Below are 9,656 nucleotides of genomic sequence, written 5' to 3' on the forward strand. Positions count from 1 at the left end.
AGAGAGAGAGAGAGAGAGAGAGAGAGAGTGAGAGTGAGAGTGAGAGTGACTATCTTATGCTTCCTCGGCTAAACATGATGCTGGCATTTTTATTCGTATTATTCGCAAGTATCTTGCTCCAGAAGAACCGCCCTATCCCAAGGCAAGAAAATATCGCAAAATGTAGTTGGAGAAAACGAAAAAGAATTCATCTCGTCTCCGTCGTCCTCTCCGCATCCCTGATTCATCAGAACGCCAGGCTGGCCTTACAGCCGCCGCGTGGCGTATAGTTACGGTTTTAATCTTCTTTCGCAGCCCCTGGGGTTTATGGGCCCACAGTTATTACTCCGCGCATACCCAGAAGCATCTAACTCCGCGTGTTTACTTATGAGCTTATATCCGATTGCCGCCTTCTCTGCTCCTCTCGTATTTTTGCGAATCTGTTATGCCTCGCGAACGTACGGAACATGTAACGAGTGACGAAAAGACATAAACGTTTTTCATAACGAATCTAACCGAGTGCTCGTTCCCTTAGACGGGAAAGTATATCTGTCATATTTTTGTTACTGTCGAAAAAAGATGAGCGTTATTATTTGCAATATTTCATACAGAAAAACGTATTACTTAATAATTTTTTTATAAGAAAAGATCTGAAATATTAATTTTCTTAGTGTAACTAATATTAATTACTTAGTGTAATATTAGGGATTATCTGTATTCATTAACAAAATGAAAATATTATAGATTTTTCTATATTGTATTTTTGTGAAAGGAAAAAGTTTGATGACGATTTAGAATTAAAAAATATTTCAAAAACAAGCACATTTTTTTTAAATATAAAATAAAGTGAGAAAATTTTCATTTAAACTGTCAATTTCAGTGTTCAATGTAAATATTGACCTTATTGAACTTTTTCATATATATATAAAACATTTTGTACGAAAAGAATGAATTTTCAATTTCAGTCATTTTTTACAAAAAAGTATACCTGATACATCCTTAAAAATAATATAAATTAAAAATATTTCTCAAAGAAATTGTTATCAAGAAATTCAATATAGAAAAATAATATAATAAATATAGATAGGTAAAGCTTGATAATAAAATTATGGAACATTGAAAGTAATTAGGAGAAATTAATTCTATTATAATTCTCTCGTATTGTCTTGTTCATCGTAAAACAATTTAAAATTCTTTTCTTTAGTTTCGATCAACTCAAGAGTTAACAATTATATTCGCAATAATTTATATCGACTTTCAATAATAATTTGCTGCATAATAACTGCATGATCAAAGAATCATATTCTCCTTTTCTCACAACCACGTCTTATTACTACATTTCTGTTATTCTTCTCTCTCTTCAGCATACTTTACATTATTCATATTTTTTGCGTCTTAATCTAAAACTCCGACTTTTCCTTTGTCGCATAGTGTAGGCTTTTGCATCGCAAACTTTCTTTGTAAGCTGATCTTTAATCCGAAGTCTTCTGTCGATGCAAATTAAAGAACTCGACAAATACAGATCGAAATTAAACTTCATGACTATAAGTTTCTGTGTGTTCAATTACCACCAACATTTTTCATATTATCCATTTTCCCGATTTATTAAGATTATTATTAAAATTTATATCAAAGATCTATTCATTACATTAACAAAAAATTGTAAAAATTTTTCATCGTACGTATAAATATTTGAGACTTCTATATGTAACGTAAAATTTCTAAAAGTAAATTCGAGATGCATGGAAGGTATGGTTAAATCAATATCGATAGAGAACTTCCGCCGGAAATTTTACAACTGCCTTGGACTGAACAATAAATAAAAAAAAAAGGAGAGAGAAAAATCTCGTCGGATATCGCGAGATAGGTCGAAGTCACGCTTGTCTCGAATTATGCTAAATCCCGGCGATTGAAGGCGGATTCCCATCACGGTTTTCTGAACGGCGTCGAGGAATTCGACCGAAAAGTCTCTCGCCGTGAAAATTGAGTTTACGCGAAACTTACTTCGGTGCAGAGCCGCCGGGGGATTGCATCCGGATGCACCGGGACGGAACCACGCGCAGGATGCACGTACGGCGAAGAGGAAAGTGGAAGGAGAACAGGAAAGGAAGATAGGAGAAAGATTGTGGCTCGAACTTTCGATCAAAGAGCCACAACCGGACGATTTATTTCTCCGTGACTCGTCCGTCCGTTCTCCGTGTTCGCGTTGGATCATCTCCTTCGACTTTTGTCTCTCACGCACATCGCATAAAACTGAAAGAAAGACGCGATTTCGCATCGATTCGATGGTAATCCCATTAAAGTGACCGGATCGCCAAGTGAATCCACGTCTGCCGTTAACGCAGCTTTACAGTTTTATTCTCGCTATTGCTGCTGGTCAATTGAAGAAAAATCCAAAGAAATTTTTTTTTTTAACTATCATCATTTCTCGTAGATAATTACGTAGATAATAACGATATATTACGCAGAAATTGTAACTAGAGATTCACTGCTTCCAGATTAATTAAAATTCATTTCTTTGAAATAAAAATAATGAAAAATAATGAAATTAAATTGCGCTTCGATATAAATTTGCAAATTTAAACACACATAAAAATCTCGTAACAATTTAAATAGGTAATTAACAGTAATCCATTTGGGAAGCTAAAAGTATACGATAATTGATATAATTCAAGTAAGGTAACCTTATTCGATTAATCAGGTAAAAATATTCATGCATTTTAATTATTGAATTTTTAATATTTTAAAACAGAACCATGTAATATTTTACGTATTTTAATATTTTATAAATTAAGTACAAAGTATGCAATAATTAATTACATATTCATGGATTAAATAAATGTTGGCGAGTAGTTGCGTATGCCTCGTGGTAAAAGTTTAATGAAATTCTAAAACGAAAGAGAAAAGCAAACTTTACGTTAAGTTTTTTATAAACCAGATTTTCCTCGGTTTAAAAAGTAATATATACATAGTTCCGTAAAATTACTTAATGCAAAAATTAGTTACTATGTACAATCTACTTTCTTCTGATCATGCAAAAAACAAAATCTAAGGTCTTACGTTCCAATGAGATAATTATGCGAGAAATATAAAAATTATGTACGATGTACATAAAAATCATCTGTATACTGCATTTTTCAATTAAGATTTTGTTTTCACCCATTCACGTTGAAATAACACAGAGCGCTTTAGCTGCATCCTTTAGCTGCATCACTTTTCGATCATGAAACAGTTAAATGTGTACGGTACGACCGATTAGTAATCGGTGCACGTATTACCGGTGATTTCCGTGCGGAGGGTAGTAGTCTCGATTATCGTGGTGCTCGCGGAAACGCGACTGCAGCCGCGAATACAACGCGCACGACGCTCGTTGACAATGCGCTCGGGCGAATAAAAGCAAATTCCGACAATCCGATCGCAAATTCGAGCACGTACACGTCGTTGATGACGGTAATCGAGCGGAATTTGTAATTACGGTACCTATAACGTGCGGGAACGTTTACGGCGTCCTCATAACGTATAAAGCTACGATTATATTATGCCCACACGCACGGTGCATCGAGGATGCAGCGCTCTCTTTGATACGTGACACGTAAGAACCGAAGTGTAGAATGACAAAGACTCGAGACGAGAAGAAATTATCAAGCTACGATAAACAATTTACTATTATTTTACTGACGAGATTTTATAATTCATATTTGTATTAAAGAGATAAATTATATATCACTTATAATTTATATCATAATTTAAAATTTGTAAGGAAATATACTGCCTCGAATTTATTCATTAGATTATAATAATTGAAAATCACACTTACATATATAATTTATGCCCATCGTTGATTTACGTTCAATAATTCAATTTAAATTCAAGTTACATAAAATCATAGCAGTCGGATATTGTTGAACAACTATCGTATTGTTGAAGCAGTGTCTACAGTAATAGCTTGAAAGCATTTCGTGAACCATTATATTAATACAGTCTCGTGCAAGTCTGATTTAAATCTAAGGTGAAAAGAGCTATGAGCAAAAGTAAACTACATTCATAATTTACAAGCACACTTTGCACACGTTTCCATATTTAAAACGAATACAAATTATGGACTGATCCACTTTTGTTCTAAATGTGTCGTTTTTCATATTCATCAAGTTATTACAAATAAAATAACGTACTATTATTTTATTCAACTATATTTTTTCCAGCGCAAATAAATAAATAAATAAATACAGTTTCAAGTCATAAAGAAAGAGAAAAAGGAAGTGAGACGTAGTAAAACTGTGAACAAGTGTAAAGAGTGCACAACCAGAAAGAACAAACTAATAAGTTACGATAAGCTCGGTTAGAGTTGTGATATCGCACTCTGTGCGAATTTCAGTAAAAGTTATTTATTCGTGAATCCACGCGCGCTAGTAGATAACCGTGGTTGGACAGTAAACGAAAAAAGATGAAAGTTATGATCAAAAACGTGGTTTGACTATGAAACTACCGAACTTTATTCGCGAAGATATCAACATTTGACTAGCGATAGAAAAACCCAAATTAGATATCAGCGGATGAAAAGGCTGAATATGAATGAGAATATCAATGAGAAAACATCTGATTTTCTGTAAATATGTAATATTATTAAGGATATAAAATAAGAATATAATATAAAATATACGTCCATAACTATTTTTTATTAACTTAACTCTTTTTATTATTTACATAGTTCTGGCAAGATAGATAGAAATATAATTACAGTTATGTATAAAAATATATATAAAATTTTTATTATTGTAATTTTTAAATATGATTATAAATAAAATAAAGCAGTGTCATATGAATATATATTCACAGATGTATTATCTATTGATAAATCTCATGAAAAATGCAAAAAGTTTTGATATGCAATTATGATTTAGACATGCTAGATATTTATTTTGATAATCCAACAAAATTATTTTCAGATCTGTATCTAACTAAATTTTCAGATAGTTTGGCAAAACTGTTCTTTCTATATATATTTGAAGATTATACTACTGCAGGTATCACACATACTCCACGCTTTCAAACTCGTCTCGATTCAACGAAAGAAAGTTTCTCGATGGAGACGCCGATCCCAACACGTTTTATCCCTCCTTCTGTGAAGAAGGTTTCTCATATTCCCCTCGAGATTGCCAATATTTGTGGTTCTATTAGTAACCGTTGAGGGAGGCCACGCCACTGGAAATTCATGGAGATGGGGTCCACACCCTCCTGTCCGCTCAATCTCGCAGATCGATGCGGCACGCCGCGAGAATTCGTAGCAGGTAGCAAACTGGAGGCAGGAGGATACAGTCGCATCCAAACGTCACAAAATATCGTATGCATTATGCATGGGCGAGGCAGCCCAGGAACTGTGCCAAGTGTGCCGTCACTCGCGACTGCATACGGCGACTAGCGTGTAATTTAATTTAACGTTATCGTAAGAAATCCCTTTCGTATTTCCGCGAGCGCGTTCAGTTCATGAAACCACTGAGAAATGAATACGATTGTTCAAGATTAAATAATTTCCTTTATTCTGAAATTAATAGGTTTATTTCTCAAATCATTTATCATCTGTTATTATATTCCTTGATCAAACTACTTTAAATATAAGTTACTTATAAATTAGTTTTTCGGTTACTTTATATGTTTGTTATAGAAAATAAAAGATAATAGGAAATTAGAACAAAATAATACAAAAAATAAAATATTTAAACACTTACTCTGTTCTGATTGAATGAAAAGTAATTACCAATTATAATCGCAATCAAATTGGCAATTGCTAGTATAGTTATGGCTTTAGTCTTAATCGTGTCTTACCCAGTAATTCATCATTTTACAAACAATTCTATACAAGTTTTTCGCACAGTCTAAAGTTCCTTTTGCAAGTAATGAATTTTTTGTTTGTTTTGTTCAAAGTTAATCAAGTATCGCACTGACTGAATCATACAGTTTTGTATAATTCCCTTATCCTTTTGACAGCCGATAAGAGTTTGAAATTGTTTCGAAACGACCCGATTAATCACAACGGCTACACGTTAACGGTTCAAAAAAGACGAAAGCGTATTGATTACAAAGCTAATTTGTTAAAACTTAGAATTCAGAATTGATCTCTTATTAAAACAAAAATTTTATTAAGTTCATTTGGATATTAAAAAGTCAAGAATAATTCAGCATATTTCGATATTGAGAACTGCAAGAAAAATATTTACTTAAAATTTCAGCGAGATGAAACCATGCTGTGAATTACATGTGTTTTAACGATTTTTACTAAACGCGTAACCGTAGCAACTAGTGGAAGAAGTTTCTTGCGGTATTGAATCAGAAACTTCGATACTGCACGAAAGAAGCCATCATTGTTTTGTGTTACTTCGTAATTTTCGAGACCAGCTCCAGAGACAAAGGCAGTCTGTGGAGCATTGCAAGATCAAAAGTTCGAGAAAGAAGATACTTGAGAAAATAAGGGAAATGTCGGCGACATTTAAGCGGCTTTTCTTAAGCCTCTAAACACTAAGATGCATCACTAAATCATTGTAAGCTGGCAGAAAAAAAGCGATGCTTAAAAAAAATAAGAATAATAAATAAACTAATTGCATCTTAACTTTGAAAACGTGCGTTTTGAATTTTATTTATTTTCATTGTTTTATTATATATATATATATATATATATATATATATAAATAATGTTTCATATTATGTAATTTGGAAGCTTAATGATAATGTATGAAATAACAATAATTTTTTTAAGTTAAAATGTGCATTATAATATAATATCATATGATATAATATATAAAAAGAACGATTTTGCTGATTATCTAAAGATATAACTAGATACAGATATTGTAAATAATTATGTTGAACTATTTAAACAATTACATTATATACACTCAAATTAATTAGAAATTTTTGATCGCACTATCCGTCGATATTTAAACTTCACATAATTATTTTGGTGTTTCCACATTATTTTTAAATCGATACTTGGCTTAATTTTCATATATTTATCAATAAAACAAATATAATAAGATGTCTACAATTCAATGCACTTACAATTAATTCATATAAATTTATCAAATCTATGTCAATTTATACAAATACAGTAACAACATATATCCTGTATATATGTGACGATATTATTGTATGTATCTTTCCTTCATTAAATATTTAAATAATAGCAAAACAAAAATTTAAAATTTAGCTAGTTTCATTTTAGATAACAAAATTCTTGCATTTTTATGCTAATTTCATGATAAGATCCTAAAGTTAACGTCGACCCTTTATGAACAACGCGACCAAACGTTGCGATTCAAGATATCGAGAGGATGCCGATGATTATGTTCAAGCTACTAAGATGGTGCGCTCTCGTAACTTCTACTGGCGGTGAAAATTAATTCGAAGCCATTCGTTGGCTTGGAGAGCGACGCGCCTCGAGCTCGATTGTTATTCCTAGTGCGCGACAGGATGGTTATTACGCCGGGAACTCCGGATTAAATTTCTCGCCGTGAATAAATACCCGAGCGAATTCCTTTCGCGGCGACGGCTCTCGCGGGAGTCGCGACCGCCGAACAACGGTGGCGAAAGCAGAGATAAGAGAAAAAGGGAGAAACCAGAGAGAACGGTTGCTGCTCGTCACCCTCGACGCGTTCGCTGGAATTAATTTTCAAGGTCGAGCGTCAATAAAGCCCCCATCGTCCCCGGTCTTACCATCAAGTCCATTGAAGGAAGGGTTAAAAGGCAGTTAAGCGGGTCGCCGCGCCTTGAGAGACGCCCGAGACGAGAGATAGTTTCCCTTTGTACTCGACACGTCTTCTCGAGATCACACTGCTGTAGCAGGCATTGTTCCATGTAGATTCTATGCGTCGCTTCCATTTCTCCCTTTATAGGTCTTTCTCTTTCTATCGGGACAATAAGTAATCAGGAACGAGTTCAACAACGAGAACGAACGAGTCTCGCGCGTGGCAAGTCGCGTGAGGATCCGCGGCACGTTTTAATTGCAGTGCGGCCGGGCGCATTAAATTCTCTGGACGAATGAACACTCGGGGGAGTTCTTTGTGCGAGAAGTTCCGACCAACGGAGACTCAGGACCGGGGATGAATTTTCATCGCGCATTTTCATCCCTCTCTTCGTTCTCTCTCGAGTTCTCCCGCTCTCTACCTCGCGAAAGAATTCGTTTTTCTTAACGTAACTCACGCCCTCATTATTATTCTTTTTATTCTTTCTCCTTCTCTCTTGTTTAGATTAGCTTTCGCTCAGGACGAACGGCGGAAATTTGCGAACGGTAAGCGGCTTCTATGTTCGTTCATGCCAATCAATTTGGCACAGTAGACGTAAATCTCTTAAGCGCTCACATAGACTGCTTAAGAACCTGATTCGAAATGCACCAAGTGAACAGAATCGGAGTCGAAGGTGAGAAAGAGAGAGAAACGAAATTTAGCAAACTCGTAGTACACTAACTTCTTGTATGTACGAGCTTGAAAGATCCAATAAAGCTCTAAAGAATCGAAGAAGCAAAGAAAAGACGCGCACGGTTACTTGATCATCATCACCTTCCTCACTGTTGTCGTTGCCGTCTGATTGTGCATAGCTCTTTTCTCCAATTGGTATTTATTTGAGCGGAATCGGTCTCGTACGGATTTTGAGGAGACGCACCTGTCAATTCCGTCTTGTCATGTGCCTGCAGCGCATAGAGATTCCCTTTGTGAATGCGCATCGCGTCAAACGTCGCCGTCGGCGAAGTTTCACGGTGGAGACACGGCGAGCTACGAGAGAATACGAGATCAGCATGGCTGCTAAATAATTTCGTGAACCGCTGAACGTTTGCGCCCTCGTCCTTAAATTCCTCAAAGTCCTTACGGCGCGTTAATTATACATCGCGCATGACCGGGATCTTAAAAACGTAGAACCGTGTCGTTCGAATGGAAATGCAGAGTGATTAAGTCGAATTAAAAAATAAGGATTTTGAACGAATGCACGTATAGATGTCCCTATCTTGACTATTCTTTATTTCTCAAACTAAAAGATACAGATTTAACAGATATCAAATTAAATAGTTTAAAATAAATTCTACTGTGAGCACAGTGATTATTTATAAAAATTATTTGCATTAGAGAACGTAGATATATAACTTCTTTACGATGACGTAAATATTTCAGTACAACAAAAATTTTAATGTTCTTTCTGAGGAATACAACGACATTATAATTATTTTGTACAAGTTTCGTCGGTTAAAAGTTTCTCTGGTGACTATTATCTTTTCATTTTCGTCCTATAATAATATGTCCTATAATAATGTAATCACTGTGTTCATAATAGAATTTATTTCATTTTAAATTATTTAATATCATTTGATATCATATTTATCAGGTCTATTTCTTTTAGTTTGTGAAATTAAACAGTAGTCATTTATATGAAGATATAAATGGCTACTATCCTATATAACAGACACCTCTCTCTGCGATACATTCACATATTTTACTCAGTAGTTGTTTTATTAGATAGCTAGTTTTGAAAAATTAAATAAACAACGAATATTAATTATTAAATATCCAGAAATGCAATTTAATGACATAGACAAAAATTGTCTGTTCTTCCAACACTTAAAAAAATATTTTTGTTTCCTCTCTGCAGACTTTAAAGAGATATATATATATATATATATATATATATATATATAT

The sequence above is a fragment of the Atta cephalotes genome (assembly GCF_000143395.1).
Source record: "Atta cephalotes unplaced genomic scaffold scaffold00019, whole genome shotgun sequence".
Taxonomy (NCBI): Eukaryota; Metazoa; Arthropoda; class Insecta; order Hymenoptera; family Formicidae; genus Atta; species Atta cephalotes.